Source organism: Thalassophryne amazonica, chromosome 9 (genome assembly GCF_902500255.1).
Source record: "Thalassophryne amazonica chromosome 9, fThaAma1.1, whole genome shotgun sequence".
NCBI classification, from domain to species: Eukaryota; Metazoa; Chordata; class Actinopteri; order Batrachoidiformes; family Batrachoididae; genus Thalassophryne; species Thalassophryne amazonica.
Window position 1 is genome coordinate 106,730,310 of NC_047111.1, and position 23,587 is coordinate 106,753,896.

Here is a 23,587-nt window from a genome sequence, read left to right on the forward strand (position 1 = left end):
TTGATCAACATATTGATTTATTCTGCTTACAGAAACCTGTTACAGCAGGATGAATATGTTAGTTTAAATGAGTCAACACCCCCGAGTCACACTAACTGCCAGAATGCTCGTAGCACGGGCCGGGGTGGAGGATTAGCAGCAATCTTCCATTCCAGCTTATTAATTAATCAAAAATCCAGACAGAGCTTTAATTCATTTGAAAGCTTGTCTCTTAGTCTTGTCCATCCAAATTGGAAGTCCCAAAAAACAGTTTTATTTGTTATTATCTATCGTCCACCTGGTCGTTACTGTGAGTTTCACTGTGAATTTTCAGACCTTTTGTCTGACTTAGTGCTTAGCTCAGATAAGATAATTATAGTGGGGCAATTTTAACATCCACACAGATGCTGAGAATGACAGCCTCAACACTGCATTTAATCTATTATTAGACTCAATTGGCTTTGCTCAAATGTAAACGAGTCCACCCACCACTTTAATCATATCTTAGATCTTGTCTGACTTATGCTATGGAATTGAAGACTTAACAGTATTCCCTGAAAACTTCCCTTCTGTCTGATCATTTCTTAATAACATTTACATTTACTCTGATGGACTACCCAGCAGTGGGGAATAAGTTTCATTACACTAGAAGTCTTTCAGAAAGCACTGTAACTAGTTTTAAGGATATATTCCTTCTTTATGGTCTCTAATGCCATATACCAACACAGTGCGAGTAGCTACCTAAACTCTGTGAGTGAGATAGAGTATCTCGTCAGTAGTTTACATCCTCATTGAAGACAACTTTGGATGCTGTAGCCTCCTCTGAAAAAGAGAGCTTTAATCAGAAGTGCCTGACTCAATGGTATAACTCACAAACTCGCAGCTTAAAGCAGATAACCCGTGAGTTGAGAGGAATTGCGTCTCACTAATTTAGAAAGATCTTCACTTAGCCTGAAAAAGAGTCTGTTGCTCTTAGAAAAAAAAAAGCCCTCCATAAAGCTAGGACATCTTAATACTCATCACTAATTGAAGAAAATAAGAACACCCCAGGTTTTCTTTCAGCACTGTAGCCAGCTGACAACGAGTCAGAGCTCTATTGACCCAAGTATTCCTTTAACTTTAACTAGTAATGACTTCATGACTTTCTTTGCTAATAAATTTTAAACTTTTGGAGAAAAATTACTCCATAACCATCCAAAGACATTCGTTCTCTTTGGCTGCTTTCAGTGATGCCGGTATTTGGTTAGACTCTTTCTCTCCGATTGTTCTGTCTGAGTTATTTTCATTAGTTACTGTCCTCCAAACCATCAACATGTGTAGTAGACCCCATTCCTACCAGGCTGCTCAAGGAAGCCCTACCATTATTAATGCGTCGATCTTAAATATGATCAATCTATCTTTATTAGTTGGCTATGTACCAACAGGCTTTTAAGGTGGCAGTAATTAAACCAGTACTTAAAAAGCCATCACTTGAACCCAGCTATCTTAGCTAATTAGAGGCCAATCTCCAACCTTCCTTTTCTCTCAAAAATTCTTGAAAGGGTAGTTGTAAACATGTTAACTGATCATCTGCAGAGGAATGGTCTATTTGAAGAGTTTCAGTCAGGTTTTAGGAATTCATCATAGTACAGAAACAGCATTCGTGAGAGGTTACAAATGATCTTCTTATGGCTCAGACAGTGGACTCATCTCTGTGCTTGTTCTGTTAGACCTCAGTGCTGCTTTTGATACTGTTGACCATAAAATTTATTACAGAGATTAGAGCATGCCATAGGTATTAAAGGCACTGCGCTGCGGTGGTTTGAATCATATTTATATTTATTTAAATTTCATTGTTACGCAGATGATACCCAGCTTTATCTATCCATGAAGCCAGAGGACACACACCAATTAGCTAAACTGCAGGATTGTCTTACAGACATAAAGACATGGATGACCTCTATTTCCTGCTTTTAAACTCAGATAAAAACTGAAGTTATTGTACTTGGCCCCACAAATCTTAGAAACATGGTGTCTAACCAGATCCTTACTCTGGATGGCATTACCCTGACCTCTAGTAATACTGTGAGAAATCTTGGAGTCATTTTTGATCAGGATATGTCATTCAATGCGCATATTAAACAATACTCACAAAATATAAATGCAACACCTTTTGGTTTTGCTCCCATTTTATATGAGATGGACTCAAAGATCTAAAACGTTTTCCACATACACAATATCACCATTTCTCTCAAATATTGTTCACAAACCAGTCTAAATCTGTGATAGTGAGCACTTCTCCTTTGCTGAGATAATCCATCCCACCTCACAGGTGTGCCATATCAAGATGCTGATTAGACACCATGATTAGTGCACAGGTGTGCCTTAGACTGTCCACAATAAAAGGCCACTCTGAAGGTGCAGTTTTATCACACAGCACAATGCCACAGATGTCGCAAGATTTGAGGGAGCGTGCAATTGGCATGCTGACAGCAGGAATGTCACCAGAGCTGTTGCTCGTGTATTGAATGTTCATGTCTCTACCATAAGCCGTCTCCAAAGGCGTTTCAGAGAATTTGGCAGTACATCCAACCAGCCTCACAACCACAGACCACGTGTAACCACACCAGCCCAGGACTCCACATCCAGCATGTTCACCTCCAAGATTGTCTGAGACCAGCCACTCGGACAGCTGCTGGCACAATCGGTTTGCCATAACCAAAGATTTCTGCACAAACTGTCAGAAACGATCTCAGGGAGCTCATCTGCATGCTCGGCGTCCTCATCGGGTCTCGACCTGACTCCAGTTCGTCGTCGTAACCGACTTGAGTGGGCAAAATGCTCACATTCGCTGGCGTTTGGCACGTTGGAGAGGTGTTCTCTTCACGGATGATGCGAAGGAGATGTGTTGCACTGCATGAGGCAAATGGTGGTCACACCAGATACTGACTGGTATCCCCCCCCCAATAAAACAAAACTGCACCTTTCAGAGTGGCCTTTTATTGTGGGCAGTCTAAGGCACACCTGTGCACTAATCATGGTGTCTAATCAGCATCTTGATATGGCACACCTGTGAGGTGGGATGGATTATCTCAGCAAAGGAGAAGTGCTCACTATCACAGATTTAGACTGGTTTGTGAACAATATTTGAGGGAAATGGTGATATTGTGTATGGTGGAAAAAGTTTTAGATCTTTGAGTTCATCTCATACAAATGGGAGCAAAACCAAAAGTGTTGCGTTTATACTTTTGTTGAGTATATGTAGGACTGCTTTTTTGCATTTGCACAATATCTCTAAAATTAGAAAGGTGTTGTCTCAGAGTGATGCTGAAAAACTAATTCATGCATTTATTTCCTCTAGGCTGGACTATTGTAATTCATTATTATCAGGTTGTCCTAAAAGTCCCTGAAAAGCCTTCAGTTAATTCAAAATGCTGCAGCTAGAGTACTGACGGGGACGAGAAGGAGAGAGCATATCTCACCCATATTGGCCTCTCTTCATTGGCTTCCTGTTAATTCTAGAATAGAATTTAAAATTCTTCTTCTTACTTATAAGGTTTTGCATAATCAGGTCCCATCTTATCTTAGGGACCTCATAGTACCATATCACCCCAATAGAGTGCTTCGCTCTCAAACTGCAGGCTTACTTGTAGTTCCTAGGGTTTGTAAGAGTAGAATGGGAGACAGAGCCTTCAGCTTTCAGGCTCCTCTCCTGTGGAACCAGCTCCCAATTCAGATCAGGGAGACAGACACCCTCTCTACTTTTAAGATTAGGCTTAAAACTTTCCTTTTTGCTAAAGCTTATAGTTAGGGCTGGATCAGGTGACCCTGAACCATCCCTTAGTTATGCTGCTATAGACTTAGACTGCTGGGGGGTTCCCATGATGCACTGAGTGTTTCTTTCTCTTTTTGCTCTGTATGCACCACTCTGCATTTAATCATTAGTGATTGATCTCTGCTCCCCTCCACAGCATGTCTTTTTCGTGGTTCTCTCCCTCAGCCCCAACCAGTCCCAGCAGAAGACTGCCCCTCCCTGAGCCTGGTTCTGCTGGAGGTTTCATCCTGTTAAAAGGGAGTTTTTCCTTCCCACTGTTGCCAAGTGCTTGCTCACAGGGGGTCGTTTTGACCGTTGGGGTTTTTCCGTAATTATTGTATGGCTTTGCCTTACAATATAAGGCGCCTTGGGGCAACTGTTTGTTGTGATTTGGCGCTATATAAATAAAATTGATTTGATTTGAATTGATCAGAAATTCTACCAGCAAGTGAAATTTGGTTTTGCTGAGTCACATATGGCTAAAACATGCTCGCTAACCTCAGTGGTTATTGAGATAGAGGGGGGAAGTGATTTCATTTTCATCAAAGGTCAGAACAGAGAGTTGCGGTCAATTTCAGGTAAAAATATACAGCTGGAGCAAACAGACACTCTGGGCCTCTGAGTAATTTAGGCTAAAAATTTGCTCGCTAACCTCAGATCAATTGACACTAAATCACAATCTCTGTCTCTGACTTCTCTGTGCTGAATGTGACACAGAACGTGGTATTGCTGCTTCTCTGTTCAATACTTAGGTTTTTGTTTTTATTTAATTTTGTTATAATATCAGTACATAGCGTTATCCAGGAGTAAGGTGGAGACCTAACCCACACCATGAGCAACCACATTGGCAGCAGACATCTATCCATGTTCTCTACTCCAATTAAGGGTCACGGGGGTAGGAGCCTATCCCAGCAGTAATAGGGCATGAAGCGGGGTACACCCTGGACAGAACGCCAGTCTCTCACAGGGCCACACATAGACAGACAAACACATTCACTCCCGCATGCACCCCTGCGGACAGTTTAAAGTTTCCAATCCACTTAACCTGCATGTCTTTGGATGTGGGAGGAAACTGGAGCATTCAAAGGGAACCCATGCAAACACCTGGAGAACATGCCAACTCCACAGAGAAAGGCCACAGGTGGGAAGAAATCACATGACCTTCTTGCTGCAAGGCAACAGTGCTAACCACTAAGCCACCGTGCTGCCCATATTGGCAACAGTGGTAATGACAAACCCCCACAGAGATTTTTGTTTTTTTACAATAGACTCACTAGGGTGCTCATGCTCCCATGCTCCCATGGACCCTTTGTTGAGTCCTTCAAGATAGGGACTTCACGGATGTTCCTGTGATTTTTGCATAATCAATGGATGGACTGCCAAACTTGATAAGTGAGGAGTCTAAAAGTCTGGATGTGCAATTGTCTTGGATCAAGTGTACTTCCTGGACTCGGGCATATAAGTGTACCTGTTAGGGGTGAAGGTATCAAACTTGTCTGGGAATTGACATTTGTGTCTCTGGGTCCTGTGCCTCTGTGTTGAGAGACATCAGGTGAACAGAAATGTTTGGGGATGCCATTATTGTTGCAAAATCGTTCTGTTGCTACTAGTTTGTACTGTATGTTGGTGAGACCTGTAGGTTACCAGTGACGGCTGGAATGATTTTGTGTCAAACAAACCATTTCTTAGGGAGACCCAACTGTGCACGGTATCTCCAGACACTACAGCCATGTGCCTTCTTCATGAAGGTGCCTCAGTGCTATGGACCCCAGCAACTGGAAAAAGCCAAGGCATATGCCCACATATCAGCTGAATGAAATGGATAAATGGTAACTTTGGAGAGGTGGGGATGGACCAGTATCTGCCTTGGGGTTACCAACCAGAACCAGGCTGAGTCTGAAGTGTGGTGGATGCAGTGAGTTCTGGCACCACCACATACATCCGACCTGATTTCTCATGAAATACTATACGCTACCTACGATACAATGCGATACGATACGTTAGATACGATACGATACGATACACTTTATGTACCCAAAGGGAAGTTTGTCTTGACTTCAAGTGCTCTGCAAACATTTCTGGCACAAAAATCAATAAATACAACAACAAACAGTACACTGCTTGCATGCCTATAGAAAATTATCAGCATATTGCACATTTCCCATAATATAAGTTACAATTAAAACAGCATAATAAAACAGATAAAAACTATAGTAAAACAGAAAGTACACACCTTACTTATACACACCCATCATGTCATCGCATTTTGTAGTAAGAGCCGAACAGAGCGTAACATTTCTACAACAACAAGCACATGGTGAAGAAATAATTCCCTTTAAACGGGAAGAAACATGGAGGCAGAAGCAGACAAGGGAGGGGACATCTGGCTTAGTGGTTTCTGAAATCTGACGACTGACTGAATTTTGTTATATTTAAGAATTACTGTGTCCTTCAAAGTCTGACAGACGTATTCTATCAGTGCCTGTCGATGTACTTCTATCTTTTGAGTGTTCACAGTTGCACACATCGAGCACAAAACCTCTTAGTCTAAAAAACACTCCGGAACACTGTATATAAATTATTTTCTCCACACTGTTTTATGTTTATTGGACTGACTATATGTGCCAACATAGATATGTTTGTCAGAAAGGTGAATTTTGGTCCACATTTCTGACTGGGAAGTTTCAGCTCTGCCCCAATGAACTTTCTTTTACTTTTTTCATTTAAGCTTTTTTTTATCATGATTGACTTGTGCAAAAAAAAAAAAAAAAAAAAAAATGCAATCACCATGGTTCTATAAAAAGCATCACACATAATCCGTGAAGCTGTTTATCTGTTAGAAACAATAGGTTCTTGACTGGAGTACACAGTTGTTTTTAATCTTATTAGGTTACATGAATTTGTGGTACAGAGCAGGAAGAACATGAAGTGAAGTTGGCATGGAACTGAATGTTAAGTTTAGCGGCGTGGGTACTGAGTCATATGCACTATATATCCCAGAGCATTATCAGACATCCTTTCATATAACTGCCTGATGGCAGATGGCGAAAGCTGATTTCCAGGTATCCAGGTGGGGATTACTATCTCTGACCATGAAGGAATGAGGGCCCACGCTCTTGGAGGTTTCCCTCGATCAAGCTCTTGAAGGTTAGAAAGTCCACGATATCACAATGCAGTCCCTGGGAAGCACTCCCCTGCTTCCTCTCATTAACGCAGCTCTCCAATGAAAATCCATCTGGCTGTATTCCCTTGTTTGTTTTCGGAAGCAAGCCGTGCCCTGCCTTTGTTCACACTGTCATGCACTTTTCATGGTCCCACTAGTTTGTGTTTGTTTGCTTCTCATGCACTGCTCTACATATGTGAATGCCCTGAATTAAGGGAGTGTTTGGAGTAAGCAGGTTGCTCGTGTCAGGTCAGGTTTGAACTTGTTTAGTCTGGACTAGACCGTTCTTTTCCTGGTTCGACTCATAATATGCTGGAATACTTGCCTGTTGGTGACCTTTGTATTGAACTCTTTCAGCTTGAGTGTTGTGTTTCTGGCGAGTCGTTTAGTCAAATCACATCTGTGAGTATGTACTGGTACTGCGCTTTGCCGCATCTGCGATACCATGGAACCGCCTTGGGCCCTGGATGTCAACCATAGATGTAGACAACTAGTCAAGCCTCACATCTCTAAAATATTCATATTCCTGTCACAGCCAGGTGAAACATGGGTGTGTCACTGGCCTGCTTCAGGTTCTAGGGTCCTCAACACACTGGATCACGCACAGAGAAATGCACCACATGGACAAAATGTCAAGCTGACGGCCCCTAGCAATGCAAGTGATAGTACAGGGTCAGCTAGTCAATTATTTTTATAACCTTAGCCAAGGAATCTACTGAAGTAACCTAGCCTAGAGTGACCACATTTTGTTCACACAAAAACCAGGACACTCAGCCCAGCAATGAGATACTCAAATGATACTCGAAGTTTACTCAAAGATGCTCAAAGATGAAAAACATGATAAACCAGGACTTTTCATCACTGTCTGAAAAACCCCAGGACAGAAAATGTCCTGTACATTTGTATTTTCAAGTGTGTAGCATGGCCTAAGCAGAGCATCACCCCTTTGAGTCTGGTCTGCTTGAGGTTTCTTCCTCAAATCATGTGACATGGAGTGACATGTTTAGCCGCATGTTCTCCTTGAATTGCTGGCTGTCTGAGTGGTGTCCAAAAAATGAGGTTGGCTTCATAGATAATTGGCAAAGCTTCTGGGGAAAACCTGGTCTTGTTAGGAGAGACGGCATCCATCCCACTTTGGATGGAGCAGCTCTCATTTCTAGAAATCTGGCCAATTTTCTTAAATCCTCCAAACCGTGATCCAGGGTTGGGACCAGGAAGCAGAGTTGTAGTCTTACACACCTCTCTGCAGCTTCTCTCCCCCTGCCATCCCCTCATTACCCCATCCCCGTAGAGACGGTGCCTGCTCCCAGACCACCAATAACCAGTAAAAATCTATTTAAGCATAAAAATTCAAAAAAGAAAAAATAATATAGCACCTTCAACTGCACCACAGACTAAAACAGTTAAATGTGGTCTATTAAACATTAGGTCTCTCTCTTCTAAGTCCCTGTTAGTAAATGATATAATAATTGATCAACATATTGATTTATTCTGCCTTACAGAAACCTGGTTACAGCAGGATGAATATGTTAGTTTAAATGAGTCAACACCCCCGAGTCACACTCTTCTGTCTGATCATTTCTTAATAACATTTACATTTACTCTGATGGACTACCCAGCAGTGGGGAATAAGTTTCATTACAGTAGAAGTCTTTCAGAAAGCGCTGTAACTAGGTTTAAGGATATGATTCCTTCTTTATGTTCTCCAATGCCATATACCAACACAGGGCAGAGTAGCTACCTAAACTCTGTAAGTGTGATAGATTATCTTGTCAATGAATGAATGAAAACTGTTTATTTCGAACATTGATACAACAACAATTACAAGATAGATCAGTAAAGACAACAACAAAAAAGTTCCTACTGTGTACCCAACATGTCCGAAAAGGGGTAGGGTGAAGCATCAGCTTATTTATCCCTACCCCTTCTTCCCCACAACCAGTAATACCCTTTGCCACATATAGACATAGATTCCTACACACCTAAACCGATATCAATATATATATATATATATATATATATATATATATATATATATATTATCTATATATATATATATATATATATATATATATATATATATATATATATATATATATATATATATATATATATATATATATATATATATATATATATATATATATATCAACATACATACACATATATATACATATATACACACATATACACACACATATACATATATACATACACATATATATACACATATACACACATATATATATATACACATATACACACATATATACACAAACAAATATACACCTACACATACCTACTTACATACAAAATACTATATATTTACAAGCCGAAGCAAAAAACAAAAACACCCTAACCCTCATTACCCTTCCTCCTCCCTATACCTAGAAAAAAAACATATTTTTGTACCGCTGTTTGAACAGGTTCATGCTTGGACATTGCTTTGAGCCCCACTCCCAATCTGTTCCACATCCTCACCCCACAGACAGAAATACAGAAACCTTTTAATGTTGTTCGTGCCCACTGATGCTTTAAATTAAATTTCCCCCTCAGACTGCAATCCCCTGATCTGTTAAAAAACATATTTTTAATATTTGCTGGAAGTAAATTGTTTATTGCTTTATACACGATTTGTACTGTTTGAAAATGAACCAAGTCTGTGAATTTTAAGAATTTGGATTGTAAAAATAGTGGATTTGTATGATCTCTATAGCCAGTATTATGAATAATTCTTATAGCTCTTTTCTGCATTACTGATAGTGATTGTGTTGTACCTTTATAAGTATTACCCCATACCTCTGCACAGTACTGTAAATATGGTAAAACCAGTGAGCAGTAAAGAATGCGGAGTGAGTTGTGGTCCAGAATATGTTTCGCTTTGTTTAGAACTGAAATGCTTCTTGACAGTTTACTTTGTATATGTTTTATATGTCTTCCAGTTTATCTTATCATCTATTATCACCCCCAGAAACTTATTTTCATGTACCCTTTCAATATCTACCCCCTCGACTTGTAACTGAACCTGTATGTCTGTATTACAATAGCCAAATAACATGTATTTTGTTTTACTTAAGTTTAATGATGATTTGTTTCTGTCAAACCATATTTTCAATTTTCCCATTTCTATACTGATCCTCCTCGGTAACTCTTGCAAATCCCCCCTGAACAAAAAATGCTTGTGTCATCTGCAAATAATACTAATTTTAATATTTTGGAAACATTGACAATATCATTTATATAAATTAGAAACAGTTTTGGACCCAATACTGAACCCTGTGGGACGCCACAAGCATTGTCCAAGCATGATGATGTATATTCCCCCAACTTCACAAACTGTTTTCTGTTACTTAAGTAGCTTCTCACCCAGTGCAACACCAACCCCCTAATCCCATACTGTTCAAGTTTACTGATTAATATATCATGATTGATTGTATCAAAAGCCTATTTTTCTTGTTACATGCATTTCGTAACCCTTTCGTCATCCATGGTCGAGCTTGGATTTTTTGTTTTCTGTAGTCTTGTTTAATTGGACAGTTTTTATCATATAATGATGTAAATATTTGTAAAAAAGTTTCATATGCATATCAACATCACTTTCACTTGTATACCTTTTCCCAGTTTTGCTCCTGTAAATCCTTCTTTAGTGTGTTCTATGATTTCCTCTGTCCGCACTCGCCTGTATTTTATTTTCTCTCTGGCTAATTTCCGCCGATGTGTTTCCATTATAAATGATGAAACTGGTAGATGATCACTAATGTCATTGATTAATAATCCACTCACAGTGTTATTCTCAATATCATTGGTGAATATATTATCAATTAAGGTAGCACTATGGGATGTAATTCTGCTTGGCCTGGTGATTTTTGGATATAAACTCATACTGTACATTATATTGATAAATTCATCTGTTATTTTATGCTTATTTGGATTGAGCAGATCAATATTTAAGTCACCACAAATGAACACAGTTTTTTGATTAGTTTTTGAGAACATTTTTCCCATACAGTCAGTGAATGTTTCAATACTAGATCCTGGTGCTCTATATATACAGCTGACTAATACATTTTTGCTTTTTTCTTCACATATTTCAATAGTTATACATTCTAATAAGTTATCAATCATAGTTGTCATATTGTCTACTATTTTATAATCCATGTTCTTATCCACATACACAGCCACTCCTCCTCCACTCTTATTCTTTCTGTTTACACAATTAAATTCATATCCATCCAGTTCAAAATCCATTCCTTTATCTTCATTGATCCATGTTTCTGATATAGCAATTATGTTAAATATTTTTTTAAATTGACTTAAATATTCTTTAATGTTGTTAAAGTTTGCATATAGACTTCTGCTGTTGAAATGGATTATTGAAAATTTGTTATCCGTTTTAATGATCCGATTAAACTGTTCATCTGTATAATAGCAACAACTGTCATTGATATTTGAGAAGAAATTATTGTCCGGGTCTATATCGTGCTCCAAGTCCAGTACATTGTGGTCTGTGTATTTAAATGTTCTCAGTTCTACTTTCCATGATCAGCAATCCTTTGAGTTATATCCTTCTTGTCTCCAGATGTAGATGAATAGGTAGTAGATGAATAGGTTCCTCTGGTCTGTGTCATGGTGTTGTGATGTGTTTGTGTCCTCATACCTTATTGGTCGTATTTCTCCGGATCCTCGATATTCCTGATTACCATAACTTTCGCTTGTTCTGGTGTTCCATTCAATTTGATAAATGTTTTGCAGTTGGATGTCCATGTCTGTTGAATCTTTTTTAAGAAACGAGCTTTCCTGGCGATGTCTGCGTTTCTTTTGGTCAGATGTTCATTGATGAATACGTTTGTTCCTTTAAGTTTCCATCCCTGTTTTAACAATGCCATTTTATGTTTTCTCTTGACAACCTCAATTATAACTGCTCGCTTGTCTCCATCCTCTCTCCTGGGCAGGGGGTGGCAATGAGTTTTACATCCTCATTGAAGACAACTTTGGATGCTGTAGCTCCTCTGAAAAAGAGAGCCTTAAATCAGAAGTGCCTGACTCCGTGGTATAACTCACAAACTCGCAGCTTAAAGCAGATAACCCGTAAGTTGGAGAGGAAATGGCGTCTCACTAATTTAGAAGATCTTCACTTAGCCTGGAAAAAGAGTCTGTTGCTCTATAAAAAAAGCCATCTGTAAAGCTAGGACATCTTACTACTACTTATTTTGAAGAAAATAAGAACAACCCCAGGTTTCTTTTCAGCACTGTAGCCAGGCTGACAAAGAGTCAGAGCTCTATTGAGCCGAGTATTCCTTTAACTTTAACTAGTAATGACTTCATGACTTTCTTTGCTAATAAAATTTAACTATTAGAGAAAAAATTACTCATAACCATCCCAAGACGTATCGTTATCTTTGGCTGCTTTCAGTGATGCCGGTATTTGGTTAGACTCTTTCTCTCCGATTGTTCTGTCTGAGTTATTTTCATTAGTTACTTCCTCCAAACCATCAACATGTCTATTAGACCCCATTCCTACCAGAGCTGCTCAAGGAAGCCCTACCATTAATTAATGCTTCAATCTTAAATATGATCAATCTATCTTTATTAGTTGGCTATGTACCACAGGCTTTTAAGGTGGCAGTAATTAAACCATTACTTAAAAAGCCATCACTTGACCCAGCTATCTTAGCTAATTATAGGCCAATCTCCAACCTTCCTTTTCTCTCAAAAATTCTTGAAAGGGTAGTTGTAAAACAGCTAACGGATCATCTGCAGAGGAATGGTCTATTTGAAGAGTAAATTTTCATTGTTATGCAGATGATACCCAGCTTTATCTATCCATGAAGCCAGAGGACACACACCAATTAGGTAAACTGCAGGATTGTCTTACAGACATAAAGACATGGATGACCTCTAATTTCCTGCTTTTAAACTCAGATAAAACTGAAGTTATTGTACTTGGCCCCACAAATCTAAACATGGTGTCTAACCAGATCCTTACTCTGGATGGCATTACCCTGACCTCTAGTAGAATGGGAGGCAGAGCCTTCAGCTTTCAGGCTCCTCTCCTGTGGAACCAGCTCCCAATTCAGATCAGGGAGACAGACACCCTCTCTACTTTTAAGATTAGGCTTAAAACTTTCCTTTTTGCTAAAGCTTATAGTTAGGGCCTGGATCAGTGACCCTGAACCATCCCTTAGTTATGCTGCTATAGACTTAGACTGCTGGGGGGTTCCCATGTGCACTGAGTGTTTCTTTCTCTTTTTGCTCTATATGCACCACTCTGCATTTAATCATTAGTGATTGATCTCTGCTCCCCTCCACAGCATGTCTTTTTCCTGGTTCTCTCCCTCAGCCCCTACCAGTCCCAGCAGACGACTGCCCCTCCCTGAGTCTGGTTCTGCTGGAGGTTTCTTCCTGTTAAAAGGGAGTTTTTCCTTCCCACTGTCGCCAAGTGCTTGCTCACAGGGGGTCGTTTTGACCGTTGGGGTTTTTCCGTAATTATTGTATGGCTTTGCCTTACAATATAAGCGCCTTGGGGCAACTGTTTGTTGTGATTTGGTGCTATATAAATAAAATTGATTTGATTTGATTTTGATTTGAAATCATCAGAGGGAGTTTTTTCTTACCACTGTCACCTGTGTGCTTGCTCTGGGGGTGGGTAAGGTTAGACTTTACTTGTGTGAAGCGCCTTGAGGCAGCTTTGTTGTGATTTGGCGCTATATAAATTAAATAAATTGAAATTGAAAATTGATGGCCAGGACAGGCCATGAAAACAGGACATGTCCTGGAAAAACAGGACATTTAGTCACGCTAACCTAGCCAGTAGCCACTTACCTGCCTGTATCACCATCTTTCTGTCATGTTTTTTTTTAATTCTTTGTTTTCGAGCAATTATCCAAAGCAATTCTTGCAGCAATTTCAGCATAAATATGCTTTGATAAAATCAAATCAAATCTGGGTGCATGCGCTTGTGCTGTGCATCCACACATCCACTCTCCTATGGAACCTGGATGCAGCCATCCAGGCATACAACTTGTGCATCCCCATCTGTTGAAAGTAAATGTGACATGTGTCTGTCCCTTTGGCCTTTACCCGTTGCTGAGGTCCTATCACAGGGGTTCAAGTTCTGATTGTTTTGGTCTTGATTTCCTGTTTATGCCTTCATGCTTTGTTCAGCGGTTTAATGATCACGGCAAGTTCTGCAATCACTCAGTATTGTTTAAAATTATATGCATGAACATACAGTATGTGTACAGTATGGGTGCTAAGCACTGCTGTTCAGTGGGCTAATTTGGGGTCAGTTTTATTTTTCATTCATTTGTGTTTTTGTAATTTATAAATACAAGTAGGTTGCACATAAGGTCAAGGGACACAACTGTACGTTGATATTTGTCTGTCAGCCCATCTTATTTATACCCCCCCCAAAAAAACCTGAACTGCTTTACTTCTGTTTTATTTGATTTTATTATATCTTATTTTACATTTTATTTATCTTACTAGGTCTTATTCTACTTCTTCCTTTACTTCTATGTATTTTATGTAGCTTATCTTTGTTTTATTCATGTGTTTGTATGACAATGTTTGCATTTTAGTGTTGTCTTTTTTTGTGCTGGTGAGCCAAAGACAATTTTCCACATCGGTGGACAATAAAGAATTATTCTATTGTATTGTATTCTATTCTAAATGTTAACATTTCAAAAGAATAAAGTCGTGACCTTGCAGCACATCTGAGCAGCTTTTGTCACCATCTAGCGGGTGATGTGAGCATTTCAGGGTTTCTAGTAAATTTCAATCAATCAATTCAATTTTTTTTTTTTATATAGCGCCAAATCACAACAAACAGTTGCCCCAAGGCGCTTTATATTGTAAGGCAAGGCCATACATAATGATGTAAAACCCCAACGGTCAAAACGACCCCCTGTGAGCAAGCACTTGGCTACAGGGGGAAGGAAAAAACTCCCTTTTAACAGGAAGAAACCTCCAGCAGAACCAGGCTCAGGGAGGGGCAGTCTTCTGCTGGGACTGGTTGGGGCTGAGGGAGAGAACCAGGAAAAAGACATGCTGTGGAGGGGAGCAGAGATCGATCACTAATGATTAAATGCAGAGTGGTGCATACAGAGCAAAAAGAGAAAGAAACAGTGCATCATGGGAACCCCCCAGCAGTCTACGTCTATAGCAGCATAACTAAGGGATGGTTCAGGGTCACCTGATCCAGCCCTAACTATAAGCTTTAGCAAAAAGGAAAGTTTTAAGCCTAATCTTAAAAGTAGAGAGGGTGTCTGTCTCCCTGATCTGAATTGGGAGCTGGTTCCACAGGAGAGGAGCCTGAAAGCTGAAGGCTCTGTCTCCCATTCTACTCTTACAAACCCTAGGAACTACAAGTAAGCCTGCAGTTTGAGAGCGAAGCACTCTATTGGGGTGATATGGTACTATGAGGTCCCTAAGATAAGATGGTTCTAGAATTAACAGGAAGCCAATGAAGAGAGGCCAATATGGGTGAGATATGCTCTCTCCTTCTAGTCCCCGTCAGCACTCTAGCTGCAGCATTTTGAATTAACTGAAGGCTTTTAGGGAACTTTTAGGACAACCTGATAATAATGAATACAATAGTCCAGCCTAGAGGAAATAAATGCATGAATTAGTTTTTCAGCATCACTCTGAGACAAGACCTTTCTGATTTTAGAGATATTGCGTAAATGCAAAAAAGCAGTCCTACATATTTGTTTAATATGCGCTTTGAATGACATATCCTGATCAAAAATGACTCCAAGATTTCTCACAGTATTACTAGAGGTCAGGGTAATGCCATCCAGAGTAAGGATCTGGTTAGACACCATGTTTCTAAGATTTGTGGGGCCAAGAACAATAACTTCAGTTTTATCTGAGTTTAAAAGCAGGAAATTAGAGGTCATCCATGTCTTTATGTCTGTAAGACAATCCTGCAGTTTAGCTAATTGGTGTGTGTCCTCTGGCTTCATGGATAGATAAAGCTGGGTATCATCTGCGTAACAATGAAAATTTAAGCAATACCGTCTAATAATACTGCCTAAGGGAAGCATATATAAAGTGAATAAAATTGGTCCTAGCACAGAACCTTGTGGAACTCCATAATTAACTTTAGTCTGTGAAGAAGATTCCCCATTTACATGAACAAATTGTAATCTATTAGACAAATATGATTCAAACCACCGCAGCGCAGTGCCTTTAATACCTATGGCATGCTCTAATCTCTGTAATAAAATTTTATGGTCAACAGTATCAAAAGCAGCACTGAGGTCTAACAGAACAAGCACAGAGATGAGTCCACTGTCCGAGGCCATAAGAAGATCATTTGTAACCTTCACTAATGCTGTTTCTGTACTATGATGAATTCTAAAACCTGACTGAAACTCTTCAAATAGACCATTCCTCTGCAGATGATCAGTTAGCTGTTTTACAACTACTCTTTCAAGAATTTTGAGAGAAAAGGAAGGTTGGAGATTGGCCTATAATTACCTAAGATAGCTGGGTCAAGTGATGGCTTTTAAGTAATGGTTTAATTACTGCCACCTTAAAAGCCTGTGGTACATAGCCAACTAACAAAGATAGATTGATCATATTTAAGATCGAAGCATTAAATAATGGTAGGGCTTCCTTGAGCAGCCTGGTAGGAATGGGGTCTAATAAACAGTTGATGGTTTGGATGAAGTAACTAATGAAAATAACTCAGACAGAACAATCGGAGAGAAAGAGTCTAACCAAATACCGGCATCACTGAAAGCAGCCAAAGATAACGATACGTCTTTGGGATGGTTATGAGTAATTTTTTCTCTAATAGTTAAAATTTGTTAGCAAAGAAAGTCATGAACTCATTACTAGTTAAGATAATGGAATACTCAGCTCAATAGAGCTCTGACTCTTTGTCAGCCTGGCTACAGTGCTGAAAGAAACCTGGGGTTGTTCTTATTTTCTTCAATTAGTGATGAGTAGAAAGATGTCCTAGCTTTACGGAGGGCTTTTTTATAGAGCAACAGACTCTTTTTCCAGGCTAAGTGAAGATCTTCTAAATTAGTGAGACGCCATTTCCTCTCCAACTTACGGGTTATCTGCTTTAAGCTACGAGTTTGAGAGTTATACCATGGAGTCAGACACTTCTGATTTAAAGCTCTCTTTTTCAGAGGAGCTACAGCATCCAAAGTTGTCTTCAATGAGGATGTAAAACTATTGACGAGATACTCTATCTCCCTTACAGAGTTTAGGTAGCTACTCTGCACTGTGTTGTTATATGGCATTAGAGAACATAAAGAAGGAATCATATCCTTAAACCTAGTTACAGCGCTTTCTGAAAGACTTCTAGTGTAATGAAACTTATTCCCTACTGCTGGGTAGTCCATCAGAGTAAATGTAAATGTTATTAAAAAATGATCAGACAGAAGGGAGTTTTCAGGGAATACTGTTAAGTCTTCTATTTCCATACCATAAGTCAGAACAAGATCTAAGATATGATTAAAGTGGTGGGTGGACTCATTTACTTTTGAGCAAAGCCAATAGAGTCTAATAATAGATTAAATGCAGTGTTGAGGCTGTCATTCTCAGCATCTGTGTGGATGTTAAAATCGCCCACTATAATTATCTTATCTGAGCTAAGCACTAAGTCAGACAAAAGGTCTGAAAATTCACAGAGAAACTCACAGTAACGACCAGGTGGACGATAGATAATAACAAATAAAACTGGTTTTTGGGACTTCCAATTTGGATGGACAAGACTAAGAGACAAGCTTTCAAATGAATTAAAGCTCTGTCTGGGTTTTTGATTAATTAATAAGCTGGAATGGAAGATTGCTGCTAATCCACCGCCCCGGCCCGTGCTACGAGCATTCTGACAGTTAGTGTGACTCGGGGTGTTGACTCATTTAAACTAACATATTCATCCTGCTGTAACCAGGTTTCTGTTAGGCAGAATAAATCAATATGTTGATCAATTATTATATAATTTACCAACAGGGACTTAGAAGAGAGAGACCTAATGTTTAATAGACCACATTTAACTGTTTTAGTCTGTGGTGCAGTTGAAGGTGCTATATTATTTTTTCTTTTTGAATTTTTATGCTTAAATAGATTTTTTGCTGGTTATTGGTAGTCTGGGAGCAGGCACCGTCTCTACGGGGATGGGGTAATGAGGGGATGGCAGGGGGAGAGAAGCTGCAGAGAGGTGTGTAAGACTACAACTCTGCTTCCTGGTCCCAACCCTGGATAGTCACGGTTTGGAGGATTTAAGAAAATTAGCCAGATTTCTAGAAATGAGAGCTGCTCCATCCAAAGTGGGATGGATGCCGTCTCTCCTAACAAGACCAGGTTTTCCCCAGAAGCTTTGCCAATTATCTATGAAGCCCACCTCATTTTTTGGACACCACTCAGACAGCCAGCAATTCAAGGAGAACATGCGGCTAAACATGTCACTCCCGGTCTGATTGGGGAGGGGCCCAGAGAAAACTACAGAGTCCGACATTGTTTTTGCAAAGTTACACACCGATTTAATGTTAATTTTAGTGACCTCCGATTGGCGTAACCGGGTGTCATTACTGCCGACGTGAATTACAATCTTACCAAATTTACGCTTAGCCTTAACCAGCAGTTTCAAATTTCCTTCAATGTCGCCTGCTCTGGCCCCCGGAAGACAATTGACTATGGTTGCTGGTGTCGCTAACTTCACATTTCTCAAACAGAGTCGCCAATAACCAGAGTTTGATCCTCGGCGGGTGTGTCGTCGAGTGGGGTAAAACGGTTAGAAATGTGAACGGGTTTGGCGGTGTACACAGGGCTTCTGTTTAGGGCTACGCTTCCTCCTCACAGTCACCCAGTCAGCCTGCTTTCCCGGCTGCTCGGGATCTGCCAGGGGGGAACTAACGGCGGCTAAGCTACCTTGGTCCGCACCGACTACAGGGGCCTGGCTAGCTGTAGAATTTTCCACGGTGCGGAGCCGAGTCTCCAATTCACCCAGCCTGGCCTCCAAAGCTACGAATAAGCTACACTTATTACAAGTACCATTACTGCTAAAGGAGGCCGAGGAATAACTAAACATTTCACACCCAGAGCAGAAAAGTGCGGGAGAGACAGGAGAAGCCGCCATGCTAAATCGGCTAAGAGCTAGTAGCTACGCTAAGCTAGCGGATTCCTAAAACACGCAAAGTGAATATGTGTAAATAATTTAGAGGTGATTCAGCAGAATGAGTGCATTAGTTAAGGCACATAAAGATTACACTGGGAAACAAATCGTAATCTAGATAACTAGATCAATCTAACTGCGCAGATTAAACAGCTAACAGATACAGAAAAACACCGCTGTGCTCCGGAACAGGAAGTGATACAATACCGCAGTGAGAGCCAACCACCAGTAGAGGCAAGCAAGAAGATTTCCTACTTGAAAGACAAATTCAGTTTTAAAAAAGGCATTTATAAATGTCAGAATTTGTCAGATAAATGTCAGATTTTTATGGCACGCAGAGCTTTGACCTCCCAGTATCAATGTGTAGCGGGATGAAGGTCCCGGGTCCTGATTGAAAAGACGTTCCTGCTAGCTTGGCTAACGGGGAATTCCTCTTTGGCTGACCTGGTAGAGGAATGGTCTTTAGTGTGAGCCATCTGGGGTTTGATCCCACCGCCATCCCAGCCACAAAGGTCCTGCGGTCACAAATGTATAAAAATTTAAACTTTGAGACTTTTATAGTTCTTGAGTTTTAAGATACGACGATTTGCCAGGACATTTGGAAGGACAGAATTCCTCCTGACAAGCACAACCTACTGTTTAGAAAAACTGTTTTATTTGGCTGAATTTGTCTGTCTTTTATCAGATTTACCAGTTGTTTGAATTTCTTTTAAAACAACTACATCTTTAATTTATTAGACGGTATTGCTTAAATTTTCATTGTTACGCAGATGATACCCAGCTTTATCTATCCATGAAGCCAGAGGATACGCACCAATTAGCTAAACTGCAGGATTGTCTTACAGACATAAAGACATGGATGACCTCTAATTTCCTGCTTTTAAACTCAGATAAAACTGAAGTTATTGTACTTGGCCCCACAAATCTTAGAAGCATGGTGTCTAACCAGATCGTTACTCTGGATGGCATTTCCCTGATCTCTAGTAATACTGTGAGAAATCTTGGAGTTATTTTTGATCAGGATATGTCATTCAAAGCGCATATTAAACAAATATGTAGGACTGCCTTTTTGCATTTACGCAATATCTCTAAAATCAGAAAGGTCTTGTCTCAGAGTGATGCTGAAAAACTAATTCATGCATTTATTTCCTCTAGGCTGGACTATTGTAATTCATTATTATCAGGTTGTCCTAAAAGTTCCCTAAAAAGCCTTCAGTTGGTTCAGAATGCTGCAGCTAGAGTACTGACGGGGACTAGCAGGAGAGAGCATATCTCACCCGTGTTGGCCTCCCTTCATTGGCTTCCTGTTAATGCTAGAATAGAATTTAAAATTCTTCTTCTTACTTATAAGGTTTTGAATAATCAGGTCCCATCTTATCTTAGGGACCTCGTAGTACCATATTACCCCATTAGAGCTCTTCGCTCTCAGACTGCGGGCTTACTTGTAGTTCCTAGGGTTTGTAAGAGTAGAATGGGAGGCAGAGCCTTCAGCTTTCAGGCTCCTCTCCTGTGGAACCAGCTCCCAATTCAGATCAGGGAGACAGATACCCTCTCTACTTTTAAGATTAGGCTTAAAACTTTCCTTTTCGCTAAGGCTTATAGTTAGGGCTGGATCGGGTGACCCTGGACCATCCCTTGGTTATGTTGCTTTAGACGTAGACTGTGTTTCATAATTATTGTATGGCCTTGCCTTGCAATGTGGAGCGCCTTGGGGCAACTGTTTGTTGTGATTTGGCGCTATACAAGAAAAAAGTTGATTGATTGATTGATTGAATTTGTGCCGGTCAGTTATCAACAAAATGTAAAATTTAACTTTTTTTTTAAGTAGCAAAAATAAATGGGAGAATTGGTTGAGTCGAGGAACTCCTGCTAACAGGTTTTGAGCGGCTCCGTAACAAAATATGTAACCTCACCCCAACCTTTAATGAAATGTGAGAGCCCTGTGGATAAGTAAGAAAATAATGATTAGATGGGATGGGAGAAGGGTTTAGTGAAAGAAGGAAAGACACTTGAGTGCCACAAAAATCATAGGTGGATACAAATCAGATAATGCTAAAATTAGCCGAGTAATGTTTGACACCAACTACATTTACTGATTCTGGGGGTAATGTTGCAACTCACAAATTTTTGATGTATGTGTCTGAAATGTTAGCCTCTTTTGTCCTAGCTCACAGTGTACTGCGTATGCATTCGAGACAAAAGAGTTGCAACAAGAGGAGAAGTGTTGGCAGTGTGGAAACAAATGTGCACAAATGAGCTCATGTTAGCAAGTAATGTTCAATAAACAACTAAATTTATTTATTCTAGATGGCAACACTCAAATATTTATTGCATGTGCCTGGAATGACAGCTTACTAGAGGTGGGCAGATCGATCCTAATATCTATAATATCGATACCAACGCTGGTATTGATACTGAACGATCCTCGTGTAAAAAGATCGATACTCAAGCTTTTTTTTAATCTCCCGCACGCACTGACTGCTGTGCATGCAGATTCATCAAAGTCTACTCTCTGTCTGTAAGAGCAGCACTGCGCTGTGTCACACAACACGGAGCAGCGCACCCTCCCCCCTCTGGTCTTTTGTTGTTGCACCATCACGTGGCTCAGCGGCGCCAGCCAACAGCCATGCAGGTAGGCTAAGCCTGGCCCGCCCACTCAGCGCTCTCCTCTACCTCAGGAGATTTTGTTTTAAGTTGTGTTGAGTGATATTTTTTAAACAAAAATGTTGATTGTGATAATAAAGTATTTTGTTGTCACGCACAATGTTTGGTGAAATTCTATCCTAGGTCTTTTGGATCCTTTGGATCTATGAAGCTTAAATATGAAAAAGTATCAGTATCAATATCAGCGATACAGGGCCTGTATTTACTTGGTATCGGATGAATACCAAAATTCCAGGTATCCCAGAGAAGGCGGCAGCATTTCAGGATGTTGTTGATGTATGGCTTTCACTTTGCATGGTAGAGTTTTAACTTGCACTTGTAGATGTAGCGACGAACTGTGTTAACTGACAATGGTTTTCTGAAGTGTTCCTGAGCCCATGCGGTAAGATCCTTTACACAATGATGTCGGTTTGTAATGCAGTGCCGCCTGAGGGATCGAAGGTCATGGGCATCCAGTGTTGGTTTTCGGCCTTTCCGCTTACATGTAGAAAGTTCTCCAGATTCTCTGAATCTACTGATTATATTATGGACTGTAGATGATGGAATCCCTAAATTCCTTGCAGTTGAACATTGAGATAGTCTTAAATTGAAATAGTCTTAAACTGTTTGACTATTTTTTCACTCAGTTGTTCACAAAGTTGTGATCCTCACCCCATCTTTGCTTGTGAACAGCTGAGCCTTTTGGGGATGCTCCTTTTATACCCAATCATGACACTCACCTGTTTCCAGTTAGGTGTTCTTTAAGCATTCATCAACTTTTCCAGTCTTTTGTTGCCCCGTCCCAACTTTTTTTGAAATGTGTTGCAGGCATCCATTTCAAAATAAGCAAATATTTGCACAAAAACAAAAAAGCCTATCAGTTTGAACATTAAATATTAAATATCTTGTCTTTGTGGTGTATTGAATTGAATCTAGGTTGAAGAGGATTTGCAAATCATTGTATTCTGTTTTTATTTACATTTCACATAACGTCCCAACTTCATTGGAATTGGAGTTGCATTAACACATACATAAATAAAATACAGGGTAAAACAAAAAAGCAAAATAATAATAATAATAAAAAAAATGCTTGTTTCCATTGTGGTCCAACAAAATACTCACATGCAGACATACATACATAAAACTCATAACAGTTAATAAAATAAAAATATATAATATTTTATATTTTTTTTCAAAAATAAATAAATTGATTGTTCTCTTATTGAGCCAATTCTTGGAAAAAAAACTGCTTTTGAAAAGAGGCTTCGATTCAAAAACTCTAATTTGACAAGAAGGATCATTAAATAGTTTAGCTCCAGTGTACTTGAAGGACGATGCCCCACAGGTCTTCACCTGAGAAATGACCAGAGACAAGGTACTCCACCAAGTATTAATTTTGTGCTGCGCAGCTGTAAATTTAAAAGAAGTGACCAAGTAATTTGGGGCTTGTTTATTCACTATATTAAACATATGATTTAATTTTAATTGTTGAACTCTGAGCTCATCAGGCAACATACTGACCATTCTAAATTCGGCTAGGCCTATGTGGGTCCGGGGTTGTGCAGAGAGGAGAAAGCCAATGATCTTGTTCTGCATAATCTGCAACCTCAGTTGATCATGCCTGGTCAGGAGAATACCAGGCTGCACTGGCACAGTCCATGTGACACTGTATCAAGGCTGATGGAAGAAGTTCTTTCGTATGCAAAGCCATATCTTTGGTCTGTCTGTATAAGAACTTTAAGTTGACTTGCTGATCAATTTGTCAGCTATAAGATCAGCTGGACTGATCTAAGTCAAGATCAATTTATTTTACACAGGATTTGCTCATAATTTTATTTTACCAGCACTTGTTACATTTAATGTGTCATTTCCTAGG

General features: G+C 39.7%; 1 long non-coding RNA gene across 1 annotated transcript; it reads left to right on the forward strand.

Annotated features, from left to right (window-relative positions):
* Positions 1 to 4,555: 4,555 nt before the first annotated feature.
* LOC117516627 lies at positions 4,556 to 23,294 on the forward strand. The gene is made up of 3 exons (XR_004562495.1): positions 4,556 to 4,567; positions 18,675 to 18,678; positions 23,100 to 23,294. It is a non-coding gene; the product is annotated as an uncharacterized LOC117516627 (long non-coding RNA).
* Positions 23,295 to 23,587: the final 293 nt, after the last annotated feature.